At 36.4% G+C, this 14,059-nt stretch overlaps 1 long non-coding RNA gene across 1 annotated transcript; it reads left to right on the top strand.

Annotated features, from left to right (window-relative positions):
• Window positions 1–2,742: 2,742 nt before the first annotated feature.
• LOC127836344 (uncharacterized) lies at window positions 2,743–10,765 on the top strand. Its single transcript, XR_008028722.1, has 7 exons — window positions 2,743–2,904; window positions 4,323–4,436; window positions 4,893–4,973; window positions 5,381–5,422; window positions 6,806–6,938; window positions 7,792–7,867; window positions 9,594–10,765. It is a non-coding gene; the product is annotated as an uncharacterized LOC127836344 (long non-coding RNA).
• The last annotated feature ends 3,294 nt before the right edge of the window (window positions 10,766–14,059 follow it).

Below are 14,059 nucleotides of genomic sequence, written 5' to 3'. Positions count from 1 at the left end.
TGACAAAATTAACTTCTGGTTTTACTGCAAGAAGGCGGTTAAATCCAAAGATCTAGACATCTCTTAACCCACAAGGAACGTCAAAAGGTTCTTCAAATCCGACTTCTGCCAAGAGAATCAAGCAAGAACATCTTTTCACAGAACTTGGAATGAAGGTAACTTCAAACACAATATAGATGTTTAGTACAGGTGAAGGTGTCCTCATTACAGCACGAAGAGAAAACATCCGATCAGGAAAAACATCATTCACACCAAGATTAGTTCCTTGTGTATACTGTAAAGGATTTTACTTGAAAAACTATTATGGCATCATCTCCTTTCGTGTAAAATGCGGCCAAATGATCCTAAAGGTGATAATATGACGGACACAAAAAGGGCTGTACGGAAGGCCAAAAGCCTACTTTACGGTTTGTTGCATACTGAAAATGAAAAGGCTGTTGCAGAAATGCTACGCACAATGCTATGAATGATATAAAGGAAGTTGTTAAAAAAGATACTATTATTAAGTTGTTCAGTTTCAATGCAGTTGTGTGCATTGGGAGGGAAACCACATACAGAAAAAAATGATATGCATAGGATTAGCCAAAATGCTAGGACTTGCTCGTCTAGTGATAAAAGCAAGTGAGCATCTGCCAATGGTCAGCTTGAACAAGCTCTTGTAAAGATAACTTGACCTGGTTGTTAATAGCACCTTGAGTCTGTCGCATAACTGTCACCGTTGCTAACAAATGGGTCATCTGCTTGTCATTGTATAATGATTAAAAATGGCTATTCTGTAACGCAATTCAAATGAAAGTGCAGAGGAAACAAGACTGTTCAAGTGTTGTGTTGATGCAGAATGGAAATATCGAGTAATGCTCCAATGACAAGACAGAAAACTGTTCGTGATATGAACAAATTAACGTGCATACCAGAAAACCGATGATCTTGTCAAGTTCAGGGATTATATAAAACAGATCATAGAGAATGAAGTCAGAGTTCTTGCGTGCTTGTCCTAATCCTGGAAGTTGGACTAGACTGGCAAAGGCGACTATGTGCAGACTGTACATTTTCAACAAAAGAAGATGGCAGAAGTTGAAGACATGCTCCTGGAAGCATACCAGAACAGACCAGAGTGGACGGGGACTGAAGAGTTTCGTGCCTCATTGTCTGACACTGAGAGAGAGTTTGCAAAAAGCAAGTTTTGTCTTCATTGTAATAAGCATCCTAGGACTTAAATATGTATCTAGATATTTAGTTTGCATAAATTGTGTTTTTGACCTTAAATATGCAGAGGCGTCGAAGTTCAGATTACGCCTGAAATCAGGATTTTTTGGCCTTAAGGACCAATTTTGATATTGATATAAATCAGGGATTTTTACTGGAATTTAAGATAATTATCACAAAATGTCATCTTAAACACAAATTATTTTACTTTAACATATTGTTTACAAGTTATATACAATTGTAAACAAAGTTTACATGAATTATTAACCCTCTTTTGCTCTGGCCCCAAAACGAAATGCCTATTTTAAGGATTTTAATTTTAGCCATTGACACCCCTGATATGTTGTTTTTGTTTTTGTTTGCATTGGAAACACAGATTTTCTTGTTGTTTTTAGCTCACCAGCACAACGTGCTCATGGTGAGCTATTGTGAACGCCTTTTGTCCGTCGTGTGCGTCGTCACATTTACCTTGTTAGCACTCTAGAGGCCACATTTATTGTCCAATCATCACGAAACTTACTCAGAACCATGTGTCCCAATAATATCTCGGACGAGTTCGAAAATGGTTCCGGTTGATTGAAAAACATGGCCGCCAGGGGCGTGGCAGTTTGCTATAGTAAAAACCTTGTTAACACTCTAGAAGTCACATTTATTGTCCAATCTTCATGAAACTTTGTCAGAACATGTGTCCCAATAATATCTTGGACGAGTTCGAAAATGTTTTCCGGTTGGTTAAAAAACATGGCCGCCAGGGGGCGTGGCAGTTTTCCTTATGGCTATAGTAAAACCTTGTTAAAAACTCTAGAAGTCAAATTTTTAGTCCAATCTTCATGAAACTTTGTAAGAACATGTGTGCCAATAATATCTTGGACGAGTGAGAAAATGGTTCCGGTTGGTTGAAAAACATGGCCGCCAGGGCGTGGCAGTTTTCCTTATATGGCTATAGTAAACCTTGTTAACACTTTAGAAGTCACATTTTTAGTCCAATCTTCATGAAACTTGGTCAAAACATGGTCCCAATAATATCTTGGACGAGTTCGAAAATGGTTCCAGTTGAATGAAAAACATGGCCACTGATCTGAACATTTGTTCTACAATAGAGCTTGAGTGAGTTTGAAAATGGTTATGTTTGTTGAAAAACATGGCCGCCAGGGGGGGGGGGGCAGTTGTCCTTATATGGGCTTAGTGAAAACTTGTTGACACTATATTAGCCACATTTATTGGCCAATCTTCATGAAACTTGGTCAGAAACATTTGTCACAATGAAATTTTGCCAGAGATTGAAGCTGGGTCATATGAGCTCAAAAACTAGGTCACAAGGTTAAATATAGAAAAACATGTTAAAAGTCACTTTTTTGTATCTGTTTGGGAAGTCACTTTGTGCCTAATGTTTTTTTATTTATGAAATATTTTCAAATGGACATGCTTGAAGTGCGTGGAAAATCAAAGAAGAATGTGACAGCATTATTTATTAACTCCAGATGTAAAATCAGCTATAAATGTCCTGGTGGAGACAAGAAGTAGTTCATTGTATCAGTTCCAAGAGACAATCCCTATCTTTTCTCCAGATTAAATGCTCTTACTCCATTATCTGGCAGTCGAGCTATGCATGAATTGGTTCGAGAATGCCCGGGACTGCAGAGGCCTGAAAGGATAACAACAACCTTATTGAGAAAATACATTGCTACAGTGTCACAGGTAATTATACCCTAAAACCTTAGGTTATGCAGCATATTTGAAGCACTTTGAACTGAACAAATTATAGTTTTAAACTTAACTAGGACAGTTAGAAACAGGTAAAAATGGTAGACAGACTGATAGTGAAAACCACTTAAAAATCCTCACTGGTCATAGGAGCCTGAGGTATATAGTAATAAAATGTATAATCGTGTCTGAAACCACAAGGTCCAGAGAATGGTATTTGGTTTGTAATTACTGAGTTGTCCACTACCAAGATTGTTCAAATTATGCCCCTGGAGTCAAAGTTTGCCTGCCTCTTTGGTCACAAGTAAAGCATAGAGTTAAATGGTTATACCTTCTTATGAAACCTACGCCTTAAATACAACACAGCCCAGCAGCTAAATATTTGACATTCTTCAAAAGTTCCAAGGTTACTTTGTCATGGTGATTTGCCAATCATTGGTTCAGCATTTCTTACTTGCTGTCAATATACCTTGAGCGACCATTGCAGTCCTTTTGTTTACTTTAGTCTTTGATACATAGATTTGTTATTTTATATTAAACTTGCTGTTAAATCAAGAAATTGTTATGTTGTTTTATATGTATGTATTTGCTTTGGTTCGAATATGGCCATATTAAATGTATGCAAATGTGTTATCCTTGTCAATAAAAAATCATTTCTTGAAACATTCAAGGTTCAATATTGAACTTCTATTTATAATTCAGTACTTATTTTTTATTTTACAAACTGGTACAATCGTTCACAATTACTTTCTAAAGTCTAGTTGTGCAAATATTGGATTGTTTAAGCCATTTAAGAATTATGGTCTTTGTTTCATATCCCTGTACAGATGAGATATTGTGACCTGAAGGTTTCTTTATTATGGCACAATATTTATTTAGACTTTCAGCAATTATACTACATTCTCTTCCAGTTTAATGGCATACATACATACATGTATACTTCGGCTTTTATACAGGAATAAGTAATTATGTTGAATTTGCTTGCCATCATTGTGAATAAATTATAATAAAAAACTTTTATGGAGACCTTTGATTTTGGCAGCTTTTGTATGACAGAAAATGGTTATCTGTGAGAACCCAATAATTGATTTTAATTGTTAGACCCAATTGTTATATTTAACATAAATTTTGGCATATATACAGGAAGTAGCTATTTGCAAAATGGCGGATCATGTAAATACCAAACCACGTGTTGGCTTTTTCAGAATTAAACATTACAAAATTTTGACTCTGTAAATGCATGGTGTGATTACAAGAATTTGGAGCACCATAATGACTACAACTATACAGATAAAAGCTTTCTTGTGTACATCTTTTCTGTAGAAGATGCAAAAAAAATTTGTTAAATTGGCAGCAAACTGGAATGATGACTGCATATTTGTGAATATAATCAAGAATAACATGCTTTGTAGATTCTTGACATGACTCATGGTGAACTAAAATTGCTTGCAAAGCATCTGGGACATGATGTGAAGACACACAAGGAATATTATCAGTTGTCTTCCAGTACCATGGAACTCTCAAAGGTATATATTTCATTAATAAAAATCTTTAAATTTTCCACACACATATATTTGAAAAACTAAATGCTATATTGTAACTAAGAGGGCTAAAAGAAAGAATAATTTAACAGGCAGCCATAGTAAGACCATATCTGATGTTGACTTTGACTAGTATGCTTTGCATTAATGGCCTTTTATGCCCCCTGGATCGAATGAACGGGGGGTATATTGTTTTTTGGCTTGTCTTTCTTTGTATGTGTGTGCGTGTCACGGTGTGTGTGTGTCCAAAACTTTTACCAAAACTTAAACGTTTGATCATAAACTTTTGAAATATTGAAAACAGCAACTTGATATTTGGATTACATGCGTATCTCATAGTGCTGCAACAATACACCAAAAACCGTATTGCAATATATTGTCGTTGTTATGATGGAAGTATTGTTGACACTGGAATATTATGGTCTTCTTGAAATTTTATAGGTTGCCCTGATGTTGTATGCTGTTGAAAATGGTAAGTCAATGAGTGGAAGGGAAGGCAGATGAAGGACATAGTAGTAGAAGGTTTGATTATAAGAATTTTATTAATATAATTCATTTTACTGAATTGGGATGGAGAATTTTTGATACTTTCTCTCCTATGGCTGTCAGTAAATTCGACTGAATGATCATTCTTCAGAACAAAACAGAGCGCTTGAGAACAGACAAACGATGTAAAACATTGTTTGAAAGGCGGGGCCCTTGGTTTTGGCCACGTTAATTCAATAAGTCTAAAATTTACGTGGTAAAAATAGGCAAACCTATTTTATGTGCCTTGAAAATTGTTTATCCTCTCAAAGAAATGCTAATGCAACAAATACTTTTTAACAACCTTGAAGTATTGAAAATATTTACTGTCATATCAAGAGTGACTTCTGGTTATTTTTTTCTATAACTAGTTATTTCTAAAATAAAAAAATCATTTTTTACAGATTTACCTCTTCCAATTGAAGACGAAGATGGCCATCAAGAAGGTAAAATAGTTATTTATACCCATAATAGATCATTGGCCACTGTTCATTTGTATTATGAAAGTGGTCCATAACAGAGTCATTGTTATGGTAGCCCATTAAAAAAAAAAAAGAAGTATAGGAATACCTTAAGATTTGGACACCTTATGAAATAGTTTATATGCTCAATTAGACATTTCTGTTTCTGAGTTATTTTAATGATTTAAAGGATAAATAACTTAACTTGCAAGTATGAAGATTTCTGATTTAAATTGTAAGCAGGTCTTATAACATATTTTAGGGGGGGATATGTGTGTTGTTATTTTGTGTACATCTCATACCTTAAACCGAAAAGCATAAAAAAACACTTTTAGAAGTGCTTTTGGAAAACAAAACATTTCCTTTGTTATTTCTGTTATCATATAATAAAGGCTCACCTATTGATGATAAAGACAAGACCCAAGTGTAGACTATATATTCTAGTACAATTTTCCATTGTCCAAGCAAATATATATTTATGCCACCCTTCGAAGAAGAGGGGGGTATTTTGCTTTGCACATGTCGGTCTGTCGGTCGGTCCGTCCACCAGGGTGGTTTCCGGATGATAACTCAAGAACGCTTGGGGCTAGGATCATGAAACTTCATAGGTACATTGATCATGACTTGCAGATGACCCCTATTGATTTTGAGGTCACTAGGTCAAAGGTCAAGGTCACAGTGACCCGAAATAGTAAAATGGTTTCTGGATGATAACTCAAGAACGCATACGCCTAGGATCATGAAACTTCATGGGTAGATTGATCATGACTCGCAGATGACCCCTACAGATTTTGAGGTCACTAGGTCAAAGGTCAAGGTCACGGGTGACCAGAAATAGTAAAATGGTTTCGGATGATAACTCAAGAACGCATACGGCTAGGATCATGAAACTTCATGGGTAGATTGATCATTACTCGCAGATGACCCCTATTGATTTTGAGGTCAAGGTCACGGTGACCCGAATAGTTAATGGTTTTCGGGATGATAACTCAGAACGCTTTGCCTAGGATCATGACCTTCATTAGTACAGTGATCGTGACTCGCAGATAACCCCTATTGATTTTCAGGTCACTAGGTCAAAGGTCAAGGTCACAGTGACAAAAAACGTATTCACACAAGGCTTCCACTACAACGGACAGCCCATATGGGGGGCATGCATGTTTTCTATAGATTTCAGCAAGACCCACCAATGGATAATAGACATACAAGACCCCACTGTTGACATTATATGTTTACAGGCATTGAGGCAACTGTTAAAGACACCCACAGTCTAGAATCTATACAGGAGTCAGAGCCTCTCATGATACAACAGGCCAGTGTTAAACTGTGCTGATCATATCAATCTACAGGTTCACTTGGTTCTTTCAGAGTCCATGTCAACTGCTGACAGTGAAGAGCCAGGCAGTCTGACCCATGAGAGGAGGGAGCCAAGTGAAGAGCCAGCCAGTCTGACCCATGATAGGAGGGAGCCAAGTGGAAGAGCCAGCCAGTCTGACCCATGGTATTTCTATTATCATATATAAAGGCCCACCTATTGATGATAAAGACATGACCCAACTGTAAGACTATATATTCTAGTACAATTTTCTGTTGTCCAAGCCAATATATATTTATGCCCCCCTTCGAAGAAGAGGGGGGATATTGCTTTGCTCATGTCAATCGGTCCGTCTGTCCACCAGGTGGTCGTCAGACGATAACTCAAGAACGCTTGGGCCTAGGATCATGAAACTTCATAGGTACATTGATCATGACTTGCAGATGACCCCTTTTGATTTTGAGGTCAAAGGTCAAGGTGACCCGAAATTGTACAATGGTTTCTGGATTATAACTCAAGAACGCATACGCCTAGGATCATGAAACTTCATAGGTAGTTTGATCATGACTCGCAGATGACCCCTATTGATTTGAGGTCACAAGGTCAAGGTCACGGTGACCCGAAATAGTAAAATGATTTTCGGATTATAACTCAAGAACGCTTTTGCCTAGGATCATGACACTTCATATGTACATTGATCGTGACTTGCAGATGACCCCTATTGATTTCAGGTCACTAGGGTCAAAGGTCAAGGTCACAGTGACAAAAAACGTATTCACACAATGGCTGCCACTACAACGGACAGGCCATATGGGGGGGCATGCATGTTTTCTATAGATTTTCAGCAAGACGCCACCAATGAATAATAGACATACAAGACCCCACTGTTGACATTATATGTTTACAGTCATTGAGGCAACTGTTGAAGACACCCACAGTCTAGAATCTGTACAGGAGTCAGAGCCTCTCGTGATACAACATGCCAGTGTTGACTGTGCTTATCATATGCAATCTACAGGTTTCACTTTGGTTCTTTCAGAGTCCATGTCAACTGCTGCCAGTGAAGGGCCCAGCCAGTCTGACCCATGATGAAATGAGGCAGCCAAATCCTCAAGGTATGAACTAAATTTGAAGACGGGTTTCTCTGCATTTTCTATCATTTATGTGACAGAGTCTTATGTCATGACTGTATTAAAGTAAATGAGTAGTCCAAGTCAAGTGTGATGCTCTAGACGACCTCCTCTGTGATCTACAGGGTTACAACAATGTGCTTGTAAAAGTCCTTGTAAAGTACAAAGTAGGCAGTTTGCTATGGAAGTTAATGTTAAGTACTTGTTCTTCCAAGAAATGATAGTTCTGCGAACTGTCAGTTCTTATATGTGTGAAAAATTGTTTTAAACTGGTGTTAAAACAGTTTCAGTTCATTTTACCTCCTAACATGTTCAGGTTTTGTGCATTTTTATCAGGAAAACCTTGCTCTACAATATTCAATCATTGTATCACTTGCGGTGTTCTGCCGTGAAATTTTACTGTTGGGGACCCTTTAGGATTACAAAAGTGGGGACAAAAAGAAAAAATATGGGGACACAGAAATATTTTTGTAGCAGAATTAAATGTGTGGAAACTAATAACCTTTAACTTGATTAAACTTGCTTAAACTTCTAACAGTCAGGTTGTAACATTGTTATTAAAACTGGAACATTCAAACAACTTTTTAACACTGTCAAACAGTTGTCAACATATTTACAAAACTTTGAACAGATTTATGGTCATTGGACTCCGCATGGCATGTCAAAGTACTTGTTCGATAATTAGAAATACCGATAGTAAAGGCGTTTTCTTTTTTGCTTTATGCACAATCTGCATGTCATTTTGTTGTTGTCAAACAGTGACCAAGGACATTTTTGAAGCCAATTTTCTTGTAATGTACGTTTAAGGGCAGACTTTTTCGTAATTGCTAAACAATGTAGGGACTTGGGAAGACTCTGTTGGGTTAACAACCCAACAGAGTCTTCCCATTTTCTAATTTTACTTGCCGGAGGAAAAAAAATAAATGGATTTTTTTTCTCTGGCCTGTCACTTTAAGCCATTTTGATAGTTTCGGAAATTTCCTTGATATCTGATTGGTTGTTATAATCTCAACTTACCAATGAAATAGAGTGTTAATATTAATAAATTAACCATTGGCTGCGAAATGAGTTATGTACAATGAAATAGTTTGTTCTGGTTACACATTCACTCGATTACTTTACCGACTTACAAATTGAATCGATTAGTTTTTATTTCTAATTCATGTGCGCCCGCGGACCCATATACAGAAAACGGGTGGGGACAAATATTTGTTTTTTTGCGACAATAACACAAGGGCGCATCCACGGCAGAACACTGACTTGTTATGTTGATACTTTGTGTGCAAGGATCAATTCAGTAGAAAAGTCAACAAAATAAACGGCTTACAGTCACTGACCAAATGAGTTTGCTGCTTAGAGTGTATATTTTTCCAAAAAATATTTGAAAATTTCCCCTCTTGGAAGTGTAGTTCAATTTTTAATCAATACCTCGTTTAAATAATTCACAGAAAAGCCAAAAAATGTTGATCTTTGAACATAAACATAACATGTTGATGACAAAAAAAGTTGGAATAATGTTTTTCGCTCTGTGTATGGTGAATTATGGTGTTACAACTTGATTTTGTATGTTACTTGCTTAGAATTGAAATTTCCCCTTTTATGCGTGAATTATCCCCCTCTCAGGGGACCCGACCCCTTTCCCCCAAAACTGAAAAAAACACTGACATGATACTCATTGCTATTTTATTTTTTATATCTATTCTTGTTTTAGGGACAGGGACAAGAAAAGGAATGAAACGAAAGTGGGCCAGCGAAGAGAACATATGTTTCATGAACTTTTTTAGAGATGAATTAAGAGAAAAAATAATGCCATCTGGCTCAAAAATAATGGGGTCCCTAAAAATACTTACCGGAAGAACAGTGGCCCAGATAAGGGCAAGGGTCCATAACATTATTATGAAAAAACAAAAATGGAAAAAGAATTGTTGAACTGTGGAATATGTTTATGCCCCTGGTAGGGTGGCATATAGCAGTTGAACTGTCCGTCAGTCAGTCAGTCTGTCCATCTGGCCGAAAACTTATATGGCCATAACTTTTTCAATATTGAACATAGCAACTTGATATTTATACCCCTATTACAATTGGTAATGGGGGCTATATAGGAGTCACGTTTGTCGGTCTGTCCCGATATTTCATCCGATCTTCACCAAACTTGGTCAGTAGTTGTATGTAGATAATGTCTAGGTCAGTTTGAATATGGGTCATGCCAGGTCAAAAACTAGGTCATGGGGTCACTTAGTATGTTTTAAACTGTAAGTTTGTACGGACCATAGCTATGTCATTTATTGTTACATTTTTAAATGACTCGGTACATTTGTTCACCATCATGGAACGGTGTGTCGCGTTAAAAAAAATTACGTCAATATCTCAAAGGTCAAGGTCACACTTGGGAGTTCAAAGGTCAAATGCTTGTCCGGGCCATAGCTTTGTTTTTTATTGTGAGATTTTAAAATCATTTGGCACATTTGTTCACCATCATTGAACAGTGTGTCGGGCGAAAGAATTACGTCGATATTTCCAAGAACAAGGGCACAATTTGAGTTTAAAGGTAAAAAATGGCCATAATTGAGCTTGTCTGGGCAATAACTATGTTGTTTATTGTGCGATTTTAAAATCGTTGGCTCTTTTGTTCACCATCATTTGACGGTGTGTCGCGCGAAAGAATTATGTCGATATCTCCAAGGTCAAGTTCGTAGTTTTAGTTCAAAGGTCAAAAATGGCAATAAATTATCTTGTCTGGGCCATAAATATGTCATTCATTGTAAGATTTTAAAATGACTGTACATCAATTTTGTTCAAAGTCATTGGAAGGCTTGTCATGTGAAAGAATTCAAGAGTTCAAAGGTCAAAATGGCTATAAATGATAATGGCATAATGATTCTTAAAAAAAATCGCCATAAATTGTATTATCTTGTTTTGTGAAGACAGCATACAAAATAATCAATCAATCAATGCGGTATGTGGGGGGTAACAGACAAAGCTCCAGTTGGCATGCATGTGCATCTTGTGAAGCTGCACATATTGAGTGGTGAAAAGTGAAGGTCAAGGTAATTCTTCAAGGTTAAATGTTAAATATATTGCTTTTGTCCGTCCGTCTGAAAACTTTAAAATTGTGCCATAACTTTTGAGCTCACCTGAGTGCAAACATGCTCATGGTGAGCTTTTGTGATTGCCTTTTGTGCGTTGTATGTCGTCAACATTTTGCCTTGTGAACACTCTAGATTCCACATTTATTGTCTGATCTTCATGAAATTTTGCAGAACATTTGTCACATTGATACCTCGACTGAGTTCGAAACTGGGTCATGCTGGGTCAAAAATTAGGTCACTAGGTAAAAAAAACAACAAAAAAACTTGTGAACACTGTACAAGTCCAATCTTCATGTAACTTTGTCAAAATGTTTGTCTAAATGATATTTTGGTTGAGTTAAAAATTGGTTCCGGTCCGTTGAAAAAACATGGCCGCCAGGGGCGGGGCAGTAAAAAAATTTCCTTATATGGCTATAGAGAAACCTTGTGAACACTTTAGAAGTCAAAATGTTTGCCTTATCATCATGAAACTTAATCAAAACATTGGTTTTATTTATATTTTGGACGAGTTCGAAAATGGTCCAGATCAGTGAAAAAACATGGCCGCCAAGGGGCGGGGGAGTTTTTCTTATATGTCTTTAGTTAAACATTGCTAACACTCTAGAGGCCACATTTATTGTCCATTCTTCATGAAATTTGGTCAGAAGTTTGGTCTCAATGATATCTTAGACGAGCTGAAAATGGTTACGTTTGCTTGAAAAACATGGCTGCCAAAGGGCGGGGCATTTTTCCTTATATGGCTATAGTAAAACGTTGTGAACACTCTAGAGGCCACATTTATTGTCCAATCTTCATGAAATTTGGTCAGAATATTTGTCTCATTAATATCTTGGATGGGTTTGAAAATTATTATGTTTGCTTGAAAAACATGGCTGCCATGGGGCGGGGCATTTTTCCTTATAAAAATGGCTATTGTAAAATCTTGTTAACACTCTTGAGGCCACATTTATTTTCCGATCTTCATGAAACTTGGTCAGAATATTCATCCCAAAAAATATCGTGGACAAGTTAAAAAATGATGCTGGTTGGTTTGAAAAACATGTCCGCCAGGGGGTGGGGCATTTTACCTTATATGGCTATAGTAAAACTTTGTTAACACTCTAGAGGCCACATTTATTTTCTTATCTTCATGAAACTTGGTCAGAAGATTTGTCCTAATGATATCTTGGATTAGTTCAAAAATAGTTTTGTTTGCTTAAAAAACATGGCCACCAGGGGGGCGGGGCATTTTTCCTAATATGGTTATGTATCATGCTTTACTAAAACATTGTTAACACTCTGTAGGCCACATTTATTTTCCGATTATTATAAAACTTGGTCAGATGATTTGTCCTAATGATATCTTGGATGAGTTCAAAAATGGTTCTAGTTGGTGGAAAAACATGGCCGCTAAGGGGGGCGTGTCATTTTTCCTTATATGGCTAAAGTAAAACCCTGTTAAAACTCTAGAAGCCATATTTATTGTACGATCATCATGACACTTTGTCAGAAGATTTGTCCCAATGATATTTGGACAAGTTTGAAATTGGTTCCAGTTGCTAAGAAAAACATGGCCACCAGTGGGCGGGGGCATTTTTCCTTATATGAACTTATAAATCTTCTTGAAACTTTGTCAGTATATTAGTTTAAATGATATCTTGGATGTGTATTTCAAGTTGACATTTAAAGCTTTAACTTTGTATGATTCTAAATATGTGTCAATGCTGTCAGTTGAATTTTGAAATGTGAAGTTTTACATTTTTTGTAGATTAAATAATTTGTAAAATGTTGCAGTTTCGTCAATCAGTTTTATAAGACATTGAGCTTTAAATATGATGCAGATTGTAAGATTCTTAATATCTTTCAATATTGTGGATAAGTTTGAGATATCAAGCTTTGAATTTTATGCAAAGTGTATGATTTTAAAATGTTTTAATGGTGTTGATCCGTGTAATGAAGATTGCATAATTTTTATGTTTTAATTCTGTCTATTGGTTTTCAAAATGAAAGACTTTGATTTTGTAAGTGCACTTTTATCTCCTGAAAGATTCTTTTCTAGTGTTTAGTTTATATTTTAAGGCTGTTTGCAAACTCGAAGTGAAAACAGTTCTATTACAATTTGGTAAGGACATGACATTGCATATCTGATTTTAAAATGTACTTTGCTGGCAACGTGTAATTTTCTGAAATGTCTTAGTAAGACTGTTGTTTGCAATCAAAAGGTCTGTGCTTCATATCCAGGGTAATGCATGTTTTTTGTCCAAATTTATGTCGATTCAGACATTGTTCTATGTAAATATGGGGTTTGCTTGAAGGTTCAGTCTATTTTATGTCCCTCACTATAGTAGTGGGGGACATATTGTTTTTGTCCTGTCTGTTGGTTGGTTGGTTGGTTGATCTGTTTACGCCAACTTTAACATTTTGCAATAACTTTTGCAATATTGAAGATAGCAACTTGATATTTGGCATGCAAATGCATCTCATGAAGCTGCACATTTTGATTGGTGAAAGGTCAAGGTCATCCTTCAAGGTCAGAGGTCAAATATATGTGGCCAAAATCGCTCATTTTATGAATACTTTTGCAATATTGAAGATAGCAACTTGATATTTGGCAAGCATGTGTATCTCATTGAGCTGCACATTTTGAGTGGTGAAAGGTCACGGTCATCCTTCAAGGTCAGAGGTCAAATATATGTGGCCCAAATCGCTTATTTTATTAATACTTTGCAATATTGAAGATAGCAACTTGAAATTTGGCATGCATGTGTATCTCATGGAGCTGCAAATTTTGAGTGTTGAAAGGTCAAAGTCATCCTTCAAGGTCAGAGGTTAAATATATGTGGCCCAAATCGCTTATTTTATGAATACTTTTGCACTATTAAAGATAGTAACTTGATATTTGGCATGCATATGTATCTCATAGAGCTGCACATTTTGAGTGGTGAAAGGTCAAGGTCATCCTTCAAGGTCAAATATATGGGTCAAAATTGCTCATGTTATGTTACTTCTGCAATATTGAAGCTAGCAATTTTATATTTGACATGCATGTGTATCTCATGGAGCTGCACATTTTGAGTGGTGAAGGGTCAAGGTCATCCTTCAAGGTCAA

This window comes from Dreissena polymorpha, chromosome 6, assembly GCF_020536995.1.
Source record: "Dreissena polymorpha isolate Duluth1 chromosome 6, UMN_Dpol_1.0, whole genome shotgun sequence".
Classification (NCBI taxonomy): domain Eukaryota; kingdom Metazoa; phylum Mollusca; class Bivalvia; order Myida; family Dreissenidae; genus Dreissena; species Dreissena polymorpha.
The sequence above is the reverse complement of the archived record's forward strand: the minus strand, read 5'-3'. Positions and strand labels throughout refer to the sequence as shown.